Source organism: Tamandua tetradactyla, chromosome 1 (genome assembly GCF_023851605.1).
Source record: "Tamandua tetradactyla isolate mTamTet1 chromosome 1, mTamTet1.pri, whole genome shotgun sequence".
NCBI classification, from domain to species: Eukaryota; Metazoa; Chordata; class Mammalia; order Pilosa; family Myrmecophagidae; genus Tamandua; species Tamandua tetradactyla.
This window is the reverse complement of record NC_135327.1, coordinates 155,037,905-155,050,826: the sequence shown is the minus strand read 5'-3', so window position 1 is coordinate 155,050,826 and position 12,922 is coordinate 155,037,905. Positions and strand designations below refer to the sequence as shown.

Below are 12,922 nucleotides of genomic sequence, written 5' to 3'. Positions count from 1 at the left end.
ACATTGAATGCAATATAAGATTTACCATAGTTTAAAATATTATTTACACATGCACAGATAAGAAGACAATTAATATTGCCTGCAAGGATGGTGTTAAAGAAGACTTTAAAAAAGATGATTTTAGAGCTGACCTGGAAGGTTAACTAGGACTTTCATTAATGTCAAAGTTAAGTAAGTTGGTTAAAGTATATAAGTATTTGAATGTCTGTAAGAAAAGCTACTTTATTAAATCACCAACAACTTTGATGTCTTAAAAAAATAACATTTTTTAACATTCAAATATGGAATCAATATGGTGCTTATCAATGGCCAGTACCAATTTCTATAGTTTGAGGTATGAAAGTATTATAATGAAGCAGGAACAGCATTTTCATTCCAGTTCTGCTACTGTATTTAGATTACAATGATAAACATCCATGATACAATAGTAACAGTACATAATTTGCATGATATAATTCCAATCTCTATTCACATAAAGAATCTCAACCAATCCTTACAACAATATTCTGATGTAGGCAAGGGCAATAGCTAAATAGAAATCAACCAGTAAAACATAAGAGCCAACCAATCAGAATGATTCTAGGCCTCCCCTGCTGAGCTAGCTTAATGTGCCATGCTGAGGCCTGGGGATTCAGGCATAGGCCTAGGATAACTATGACATTGAGGGGCCTGATAGCTCTGGGGACAACTATTTACCAAGCAGTATAAAAATATTTCAGTTATTTGATAATCATTAAGCTTTAACAGAAAGCTTGACTTTCTTACTATTGGTGTTGGAAATAAGCTCAATTCTCTGCCTTGTGTCCCAGGAATGTGACTCCTGGTGGTAAAGATTGGTAGCTCACACCTTTGCAATTAGGTTGTCCTTCCCAGCTCCCTTGCAATTAGGTTGGCTAATTTGAGTTTGCTAGAATATCTCAATGGAATATCCCACTTCCAGAATTGGCCCTGAAAATGTCCCACTAGAACTTACACATTTTTCTTGATTCACTCATTGGGAGGCTAAAGCCGAATGTTCCAATAGAAGACTCCATAGAAGTCCCGGGGAATGGAAGGCCACAAGATGGAGGGAATTTTGATTACTGAGTCACTGCTTGGAAGACAACTGCCCATGAAACCACTCAGCCCATATCAGAGTAGGAGATGAGTGAGAAGTGAACATTTGTTAGCTTCAAGCCTTTGGAATTTGGGAGCTGTTTGCTCCTGTATCTGGCATTAATTACTCTGACTAATATTTCTTTAAATGCTTCTAAGAATTTGAGGGCTGTTCCAGACCTTTAGCCTCTTCAATAAGACTTAATTGCTGGAACTCCCTGAGATTACCTCTCCTACTAAGGATATAATATTTACCTTTTACATAGTCATGATTCTACTGCCAGTGCTGATACTTAGCAGATTTGACTTTATCTTACAGCAATCAGTTCATTAAATGTCATGTATTCATATTTCAACTAACGTTTATTGAGTATTTACTATATGTCAGATATTGGGTTAGGTGATGGGTAGTTTCTTCCTTGGTTTTTCTCATAAAATAACACTACCTGTCAGTAAAAAAGAAAATATCTCTTAAAGCCAAACAGGCTCATCCCCATAAAAAACATAGCACTAGTTTTTTTGTAACTACAAACATATTTTCTGGTGAGACACTTATTTAAAAGCCAAGGTTTCCTTAATGTTACTCGGTTACAAATAGAGAAACAGAATTAGTATAGCTATCAGAGATTTTTCTCAAATAATTAGACATACTGTTAAGAAATCCAAAATTTTGTTTGTGTATAAGATGGATTTTTTTCTAACAGAAGGTTCTCAGAAACATATTCTCACTTGTGTCTATATCCAATAAAAAGACTTAAAGCTCTACCCAGTATTTTCGTCTTTCTGCCATGCTGCATCATGTATGGTTATTCCAAACCAGCTCTTGGAGAGCTTGGCATGGGACAGCCCTAAGATCAAAGGACATGTCAGGCACAGAGTTAGACATGAATTTTATTAGGACTTTTGAACAAAAGAAGATTCTTCCTGATGGTGGCTAGCTGGGAAATGGAAGCTAATGCCCCACAAATGGGAGGGGAGTTCAAGGGCTTATAAGGGGTTAGGACAAGGATGTGAGAATAGAGTTTCAACAGGGTCTCATGACATGGGATCTGGAGGTTTATCAACAGTGATCAAGGGAGGCACCTTTTAATGCTCGTTTATGATACCATCAATCTATTCACCCCCCCCTCCCCTGGGAAGTCTGATGACCTTTAACTTCTGTCCCAGTCATTGTAGGTAGCTACCTGCAGTGACTTATTCTCAGTGTGGAGGGATTCCCAGGCCCTGGGTCTCCACCATCCACCCCTATGCAGCTTACTACACTGACTACAGGACAGGGACTGCACCCATAGTCCACAACATTAGTATAAGAGACAACGGAATGCTAGAAGTCCCCCCCACAGAAATAACAAACCTACACAGAGATGCTGTCTGGCCATGAGGGAATTAAACCGTTTACACAAGGGGCCTACTGATAGTTGGTCAATATTAATCTATATTCATGCATCAATATTATATATGTGCTTTTGCATATGATTCAAAACTTATAAAACATTGTGTGAATGATTAGGAATAGTCACATTAATCAAAGCCCAGGTGCTGCCTTGAGCTTCAGTGAGGATGTCTAAGGCCATTCCATTTTGTAAAACCATGTTTCTAGGCTCTGGTTTCTTCATTTAGCAAGGATATAGCTATCTTGGAATTACTAAGGGCAGTGAATGTAATTAGCTAAAGCTGCCACATGTTTTTCAGTAACTAGTGTGCCTACACTTGGTGCAAGGATGGCCAAAGGAGAAGGAATATGGGGTAAAGAGTTACTAGGAGTATGGGGTAAAGAGTTGTGTAAGGCAGCAGTGACATAGAATTGTCTCCATGCACAACGTCATGTCCAGTTATAAAAACAAGGCCGAACATATTGCCCACAGATCCATAGCCATCCCTTAGGGGAAGGACATGCCCCATGTTGGTTGAAAATATTTTGCCAGTGGAAAAGACTATTATTTTGTAACTTAACAGTAAAATCATACAATTCAGTGTGCAGCCACCCCACATTGTGAATTTCATTAAGTCGTTCCATACAGACAGGGACAACGTGGTCTACTATTATAGCTTCTGCTAAATGAGCCATCCCATACCATCATAGACAGCATGCCCTAATACAGGTCAGGGCTTGTTCACTTATTCCCATATGAGGGAGGAGATAGAAGCCCTGATCTCATTATAGGATAGTAATTGGACTTCAGTCTTAAATGAGAAGATTCTTTTCCAGCTTTTCCAATGAGTTGAGTTCTGCCAGGCCAGCAAAGTATTCCAAGCAATCCAGTTCACAGGGGTCACAGTCCAAGGAGGCTGATAGCATCTGAAGGTGGTAAATGTGTGCAAACCCAACACCGGATTCAGCTGTGGGGGTGAGTTACTGCTGAAGCCCATCATAGGAAGGTGTTTGCTGGGGTGTTATGGGTGAAAGAAAGATATTTATGGAAAACAATAAAGAGCAATTCCTTATCATCTAACAAATACATGCTGGAGTTTCCCTGGTTGATAACAAGGCACCAGGCAGAGAAACATTATTGGGAAGGCTTAAACACCAGATGTTCTCTTCCTGCAAATTTTGAGAGTCCTCCACTGTTAGGTCAATTGTTAATCTAAGCATAGGCGTCCATATAGTTGTGAATAAAGTGCCTGTGGGAATAGGAGGCCCTGGATGGGTAATGAAGATTTTAAAGGACATTTTTTTCTAAAAGTGATGGTCAGATTACAATATTTTGGACCCATATTTCCCTGGGCTTAAGATTCCAAAACCAGCACGGCTGCACAGACCAGCACTAAGGACAAAGGACCTCATTCCCCCACACCACCACCACCCCCCTTTGTATGGTCTGAGGCATAGGCAACAACAAATTAGTATCATTCTCCCTTTAAGGTTGTAAAACAACTGGCCCTTTAAATTTGTTTTCTCAGAGTCTGCATTGGTCCTGCCTTTAGCATTTCAGTAGAAGCTGGGGCTGAAGCCCCTTAACATTGCATTCAAGTGATTTAAAGCTTGACAGAGTTTCTTAGTCCACTGTTGCAAGGACCTCTTACCATCTTTTATCTGTACCTTTAACAAACCACTCATTCTTGCAATAAGGGCAAATGGAATGTCCACATGATGTCCTCATCCATGGCATGGGATTAAGCTATCTGCCCAGTGAAAGGGGTCTCCTGATCCCTGTCTACCTGTGTAGACACTCCACACAGAGCACTCACTTTCTCCAAACATCTGATGGTAGACCTCTGGTTCCCATTCAGTTAACAACAGTCCTGTAGCCATGTCCATGGCAGTAAAACCATACCTTGCTCCTCCAAGAGTGGAAGGGGATGATATAATCGACTTGCCGCCAGGTCACCAGGATTTGTGATGGGCTGATATAGCCCATCTGTGGTCAGTGCAGTGAACACAAAGGACACTCTCTAGTGATGTTCACTAGCTGCTGGCACATGATTGGCCACTTGAAATTCTGGGCCAGACACCACAGATACCCTCAATGTCCACTTTTCCAATGAAGCCATTAGCTTCCCTGGTTTCAGCTGTGCTTCTCTGCACCTGTGAGTGTGCATCTGCTTCCATGTTCCTGGGTAATGTGTTGGCAGTATGGGCAGGGACATGAGGGTTGCTATTCATTGCTGGCAGGTATCTCAGATGCCTTTCCATAATTCTTGTCTCCAGAGAGGGCAGTCTATGATTGCTTATTATTTCTGCTTCCAGGTTGCCATTCAGGTCATAAGGTGTTTGTAAATAGCCCAGCTCTAGGTACAGAAAGTGTGTCTCCATTCACTACTACTATCAATACTGCTCTTAACTCAGCCTGCTGACTGCTTTGCATAGCGCCAATCTCCTACCATACAGTGTCAAGACTGGGTGGTACTGCCACAGCTGTCCATGTCAGAAGCTACCCACCAGTGGAGCCATCAGTGTGCCAAACACTCTCAGGAATGCTAACCATGACTTCTATAGTGGGCATTTCAACAGCTATTTCACGTACAATGACTTTAGCTGCTCAATCTTCCATATAGACACTGGTCCGAGAATCTTGTGCATATCTGCACTCAGAGGGCTGGTACTGAAAATGCTGTCATGTAGGAGGTTGGCTTTCCAAATGGTCAGTGCACTCAGTTGGGCACTGCCAGAATATGGCTTAGAAGCCATGTCAGTTAGCCATCCCTGAATAAAGATGGTCATTTTCAAGGTGGCTGGGCATCTTTGGTCAGCCTCTCTACTTGCAATAAGGCATTATATGCAGCACACAGTTGCTTTTCCAGGAGGCTGTATCCCAGTTTTGCCCCTTTCTATAATTGTGACCAATATATTTAGTCACAATTCATTTAGAATGTCACCTCTGCCAGAGACCCCACCCAAAGTCAATATCAGTACTGGCTACATCCAATTCACAGGGCAGGACTGGATAATGACCCTCAGTGCTTGTGCCGGTGCTATTGCCTGTTTTTGTCTTTGCAAAACCAGCCTGTGGGGGAGGTATCTCATTCCTAGGGATGGTCTTTCCTAATCAAAACATGCAAAGGTTTTAACAGTTGGACTCAGAGAGGAAAAAATGTCTCCAATATCCTAACAGTCCCAAGAAAGCCAATAGTTGTTATGGCATTTGCAGCATGGAGAAACATTGCACTTTATCAGTTACAGCAGAAGGTATAGTTATTATCTTACCCAAGAATTTGACAGAGCAGCAAGGACCTCATAGCTTGTTGCAATAGACTGCCATCCCAGACTCTCAAGATGAGATAGCAATAAGCCTGAAATTCTTTTAATTTAACTTTTTTTTTAATTTGAAGGAGAGTTATGGTTAACACGACATCATCAATATAGTGAAATAGAGTTGCACTTGTGAGACTGCTCCATTTAGCCAAATCCTTTGCCACGAGGCCTAAGCAGATGGTCGGTGTACACAGCCTTGGGGAAGTGCAACGAAAGTCCATTGTTGGCCTCCCCAAGAGAAATTGAATGTGGGCTGGCTCGATTTTTCTTGGAAGATGCTAAAGAAAGCATTAGTGGGACCCAATGCAAAACTATATTAACTCAATAGGGTACTGATCACTTGAAATCAACCAGCAGTCATTAGGACTGCAGCATTCAATGATAGTGTTATTTTGTGTAAGTCCTGATAATCTACTGTCATTTGCCATGTTCCATCAAGCTTTCATAGTGGCCATACAGGACTATTGAAAGGACTATGGGTGGGTATTAATATCCCCACCTGCTCCAACTGTTTGATAGTGGCTGAAATTTCTTGGTTCCCTTCCCCCAATTTATAATGTTTTATAAGCGCAACCAACTGAGTCAGGGTCCATTTACAGGGAACAATTTTGCCTGTCTCTTTAAAACTGCTTTGATCACTCTACAGCAGTGGTGGAATTCCCCTATATTGGTCTGCAACCTGGCATTCTGTAGAAGATCAATTCCAAAAATGTATTCTGGTATAGGAGAAATATATACTGTATAAACTTCGGCGGGGGAGGCAATTTCCCAATTTATAAAGTTAGGCTATGCCACTTTGCCTGGATCATTTCCTCCCCCTGCCCCACCAAAGGTATCTATAGATAGTACTGGCCTCTGGAATTGGGCTACATTCCCACAGACTAATGTACATTTCAGCTCCTGTATCTACAAGTGCTAACACTTGCTGTTGGTTAGTAGACGACTAGTAGATATTTAATTTTACAGGTGGCCTCTGATACCCAGGGTCCCTGGCTGTTGTTCACACCCAGGGATCTTGACCTCTCCCCTACCAGAAGAGGGAAAGAGGCTCGCCAAGCCTCTTCTAGGGGATCAGAGGGTTCCTGGGCTCCAGCTCTGAGCAGCAATTTCATTCCTGATTCCTTTTCTCCCACAGAGGCTTGGAAGCTCATTTTAGTAATCTTAGACAATTTTCTCCATAATTTTACCAGGATAGCTTAAGTTACCTACCTATAGCTTTTATCTCTGTCCCTGCAGCAATGAGATCTGCCCACATCTGCTTGCAAGATACCTGATTAGGGTTGTCATGCTTGCTGTGAACTCTTCCCATTGCCCTTACTCCTGCCCGCTTTTTCTGAAGCATCCTCAACTCTCTGAGGTTGGCTATGGCCTGAGTGGCAAGGGAAAAGGGCTGTCCTAATAGCACGTTTAGGATAGACGTGAAAGACCCATAGTAATGGTTGGGGACAATATACAATACTGTGTTTTTCATTCCTGTGGTAAAAGCTTCAGTGTCAGAACCTATGAAAGCTACAGCATAAATGGTGTGTTTCATTCCCAACTCCCTTTTGTCTTGTAGCTTCTCCATATTTTGCTGAGGCATATCGTACGGTATATCCCCTTCATTAAGCTATGAAGCCTTACACCCATCAATCAGCTGTACCAATAAGAAGGTACTTTTTACATCAACTGAGGTAGAATACAAGCATTGTTGCAGTGAAGGGTGGATGGTAATAGATGCCAACTTACTCATCTCCACTCCAGAAAGCACTACTCACTCTGCTCTGGTGTCCCATGACCTTAGAAGCCAGTTGGGTAAGGGCTCCTTAGTTTTTTTTGTCCATATTGCTGCCCTAAATCACCTAATTTGGCAGTAGTAGAATCTCTCATAGTAATGTGTAATTTCTGTTCAGGAGGTTAGAGTTGCTTAACTCCAGGGGGTTGATCCTGTGACATCTTCTATTTCTGTTGTATTATGGGATGTACCTGTTAGAACTTTCCATCCTCCCTTCCTCTTCTAAGTAGGAGTCTCTAGGGTCCCACACTTTGAGATCCCATTAAGGAGTAGCTAAAATTCTCCAGACATGAACCTGAGGCAATTTATAGCATATCTGCATGCCAGTCTCTAACTGACCTTCCACTTGGCACACATGATCAGTCAGAGTCCTTTATTTCTGCCTGGGCAAAATGGCATATCTCTTTCTAGTTCAATTCTTCCTCTAGATAATGGGCTGTTGCTTTTGCTACCTGTTTTGCCTCTGTGGCCATATGTAAGGCTCCTAAAAGTGGCCAGGCTATGGCTGACACTAGTTGGCTTTCTTTTTTTTTTTTTGCTAAATTTCAATTTTCTTGCTGTCTATTGCAAAACAGTTAGCAACGTTGTCAGAGTTTTTAGGGCATCCCCATACCATTATGGTGGTCCTCATTTGTCTAGGAAGGAAGCCACTCATCCTCACATGGGCCATACAGTCCAGTTTGGGATTTTCCCCATGGATTCTCCCTTTCCAAGACTCATGCTGGCTGCAGCAGGCAGCTCTTTGGTCTCCTGGCTGGCTCACCAATTGTTCCAACCCAGCTTTTGAAGGGCTTGAGTTGGAGCAGCTCTAAGACCAATGAACATGTCAGGCACAGAATTAGATATTAATTTTTTTAAGTCAAGGTTTAGTTCACATAAAGTTTACTCAGTCAGATCAATGAAAATATTAAATATTTTGACAGTATATGGCAGCAGAAATTTAACTTTTGTTGCAAGTAATACAGTATTTGGTGTTTCCATTATGGATCAACTATGCTGCAGAAAGAGCAATCATATTAAATCTTAATTCATCAGGATCACATTCCATAAACTTCTTGCAAACTTCTATAGTATCCCCCAATAAAGTTTCATCACTAGTTTCCCCATGGTTAATTGGAAATGATTTCTATCCATCTAATTCATAGAGATGCCCATCTACAGGAACTAATGCAATAAAATGAAGATCTACTTTTTCATCTATACTTGGTGCCTCAGTCTGACTTTCATGGACACTGGATTCAGGAGTAACTCGAATAGCATCACAGTTCTCCAAGTATCTGGCTCTTTTCAGGGCTCATTGACACAGATTCTTCAGAAACTTTTTTAAGGTCGAACCTGATTCAGACTGTGTCTTATCTTTATTGTTAGCGATAGCATGGATCAGTCCAATTGTTCCACAGGCATTGCTGATTGTTTGCTTCATGAAATATATTGATGAGGTAACATCCTGTCCCTGAGATTTAATTTTTTTTATTCCTCTGTTCTGAAGACTTCATACTTTCCTGTACTAGGAAAGAGAAGTAACACTGCACACACTGGTCTTGTATCCGTGCTAAGGATTTCAGGATCCATTCCATATACATCAACAAATTGCCAGTTAGGATGTAGCCCTAATTGTTTGAGAAACTGGTTGGTGACCTCAGGATTAGCCTCCAGCAGCAGCCAGCGCTGACCTTCTATGGTCGCCCAGTCCAGCCCCTCTCCAACTCTGACATATCAATTTTATTATGACGTATAAACAGGAGAAGATTCTTTGTAATGGTGGCTAGTTGGAAAATGAAAGTTAATGCTCCAAAAAAGGGCAGGGAGTACAAGGGCTTATAAGGATTTAGGACAAGGGTCTAAGAACAGAATTTCAGCAGGGTCTCATGACAGAGGGGTCTGGAAGTTATTATAAATGGTGACCAAGGGAGAGGGGTTTTAATGTTTTGTTTATGATACCATCTGTACTTTCTCCACTCCCCACTGCCAAGGGAGTCTGACAATCTTTAACTTCTGTCCTAGTTATTGTAGGTGGCTAGTGCAGTAACTTATTCTCAATATGGAGGAGGGGCGCAGGCCCTGGGTCTCCATAATGGTTAACTCGTGCAGGCCAAAGCTAGAGACTCAGCTTGATGCAGTCTCTTTGACAGACCTGGGTGATTCACATAATCATTCTCTGTCTCATAAAATAATAGTACCTCGTTCTTCTGTCTCGTTTCCCTGCCCTTCTTTTCTGAACACAACAGCTAGAATGATCTCATTAGACTGTTTAAGTTTGGTCCTTTTATGGCTGAAAACTCATCAATGTTTTTCATTTCATTAAGAACTAAAGTCTGTCTTTATAATTGTCCAAAAGGTTATATGTGATTGATAACTGTCTGACCCTGAGTTTTTATTTTCTCCCTTGCTTATTCTGTTCCCGCCCACTAGTCTTCTTGTTACTTTTCAAATTTGTCCAGTAAACAAAGGTCAGAGTTTTAAAATCTGCCTGATTTCTGTCTTCTCAGTGTAATTATTATTTCTGAATTATCAACAGCTCAGGTAATAGTTTTCATAATCTACAGATTAAAGGCATAATAATTATACATAATATTTTGTTATGCTTTTCATGTGACTCATAGCAGCTATCAGAGATACAATGCCTATTGGTTTTAAAATGTGTGCTGAAATCACACCTTGTGGGTTCAAATAATTTCTGTTCCACCACTAATTGTGAGCTTGGGCGTGTAACTCAAACTGTCGTTGCCTCAATTTTCTCATCTGTAAATTGAGAATTAAAATAGTAGTGTCTACTTAAATAGTGGTGTCATTGATTAATATTTATAAGGGACCTAGAAGAGGGTCTAGTATGTAGCAAGCACTGCATGTTTGCTAAATAATTAAACAAAAATAAATTCTTAACCTCTTTGTGTCTTGATTACCATATCTTTAAATGTGGATAATCAAAGGATTTGTTTCATAGGATTTTTGTAGGAATTAAATGAGATAGTATGCACAGATTCTAGAACAATGACTAGTACATGGTAAACTCAATAAATATTGGCTATTAATATTTTTATATCATAAGGTCATTGAGGTTAATTTATATGAAAGATTAAATTATGTGTCTAGGTTATGTAACTTTTAAGTAGCTGTATTGGGACTTACCCAAGACTACCTGGTTCAAAATGACATTTTAAACAAGAATTCTAAAAGATTAAAAGCACATTTTTTTCACAAGTCCCTATCATTCAAAGGATTTATAAGTGTCTTTAATTTTCTTTCCTTTATGTGTAATGATGAGTATTTCAAATGTGTGGTAAGCTTTGAAATTCCGTCTATGTCCTTCCTGTCTACTTTTAGCAATTTCTTGGTAGAGTTCCATTTCCTATGTCTAGATTTTAGTTAAGAAGAAAAGGTGTGAACTCACTGGAAATTTTGGAAATTGGAAATTTCCAACTCTAAATTTCTTCTGGGATGCAATGATTTCCTCTTCTCTCCCATGACTTCATTGCCCAACTGCTAAACTGTAGCCTAAGAGCTCTTGCTGGAATGGAGATGGATGGGGTCATGAGACAACTTTATAGACAACATCTGGGGACATTGCTCCTCAGTGAACATGGCTAAAAGAGTCAGATGGATTTCAGAGGCAGAGAACTCCATTCTCCTTTTAGTGCACATGTTGGTTTTGAATTTCTGATGTTCAACTGTTTTGGAATTAGGCAAATTGTTTGAGAGCACAGTAATATCAATAACATTAGTTAGATTATTTCCAAATCGTTAATTCTATTTTTCTCATGCTTTATTTGTTCAATCACAAAAGGCAATAGCAAGCTGCATCCAAAAAGAAATAGCAATTGCAAATCAACTTTAGATAAACAAATTCAGTCAAGTATATGTTTTAGAATGTGTTCATAGGAAAGCATCTACAAAATGTTTGTGCAATGGGAATAACACAAGTGTTTACATAACAATTGCATTGCCTGATTTTCTTTCTTTGGCAGCGAAGGCACACCCATCCAGCACATTTAAAAATATTTGTGCGCTTCAGCTAAATTTTTCTTGGTAACAGACACATAATTACAGTGACCAGGTACCAGTCAACATACCACTTTCCAGCTGTTTCATACAACGTATAATCAATCACAAAATGCATCTGACTCAACATATCCACTTGCTTAACTTTTCCTTTCCATCTCATGATGTCCTCTGTGAGAAAAACTGGACATATTTTGGATACCCTAAGAATCATCTGAAAACAGAATGGCAACTGTATTTTCTAAAACAAATCTCATAAAAAGCAAAAACACTATTTAATTCTGAGAAAAAGAAGACTGTCGTAAAGAATAAGTGTTTAAAGAAAACATAACAATTAGCATTAGTGTTGTGCAATAAATAATAATGTGCATCTGGAAGAGCCAGAGAGTCTTTATCAGAAAGATAAAATTAAACAGACCTCAATTCAGCTCTAAATTGGGGCTAACAGATAATCCTTAGCAAGTGGGAACTCTGTCTACCTAATGATTGATCATAACAAAGAGAATGGAAATGCAGCTGATTCTCACGATTTTTTGCTAAATGTAAAACCAACACACATAAATATGGGAAAGAGTGCATAAAGATGAATGAGAAAAAAAAAAGAAAAAAAAGTAAAGATGAATGAGGGGGTGCAAGGGTAGTTCAGTGGTAGAATTCTCGCCTGCCATGTGGGAGACCTGGGTTCGATTCTTGGTCCATGCACTTCCCAAAAAACAAATAAGTAAGCAAAACAAACAAACAAACAAAAACTCAACAAATGGTACTGCAATGACGGGATACTCACATGGAAAAATAATGAAATGTGACCCCGTCATTCAGCATATATATATAAAAACAGATGGAATGAGAAACAATAATTGCCACTTCTTCAGTTATGAATTCTAGATAACATATTCACAAGATAAGTCCTGTGATAAGTGGGGTTTGAGGAAAGTCCGGCAGAAATACTGTTCAAAGTGCCAGTCCCAAACATTACTGGACTAAACTGAAAGTATAATACCAGATAACTCAGACTCCCATCTATAATTCATTATATAAATGTGGTCCTGCTGCCATAAAAGCAAACTGGGCCCTTGAGTAGAAATATAAAGACACTTTCTATCATTTCTAACTTACCTCTGTTGTGATAAACACATATACATTGTATAACAAACCACTGCAGGCTGCCAACCCAGAGATCAGTCATCTAGCATTCACCTACTGTCACCAGTTGCAGCAGAATACTGAAATTCAGGAGTGAATAGCCTAGTGCTATTTACTAGCAGGGACCAATCAATTAAACGAATCACTTACTTAATAATTAATTCATTGAATCTATCTCCCCTAAAGTTCAGAAAATTATTTGAAAAAATCAAAGAGGA

General features: G+C 39.8%; 1 pseudogene; it reads right to left on the bottom strand.

The window, feature by feature from the left end:
* Positions 1-8,553: 8,553 nt before the first annotated feature.
* On the bottom strand, positions 8,554-9,270 carry LOC143687002 (ubiquitin carboxyl-terminal hydrolase isozyme L3-like; annotated as a pseudogene).
* Positions 9,271-12,922: the final 3,652 nt, after the last annotated feature.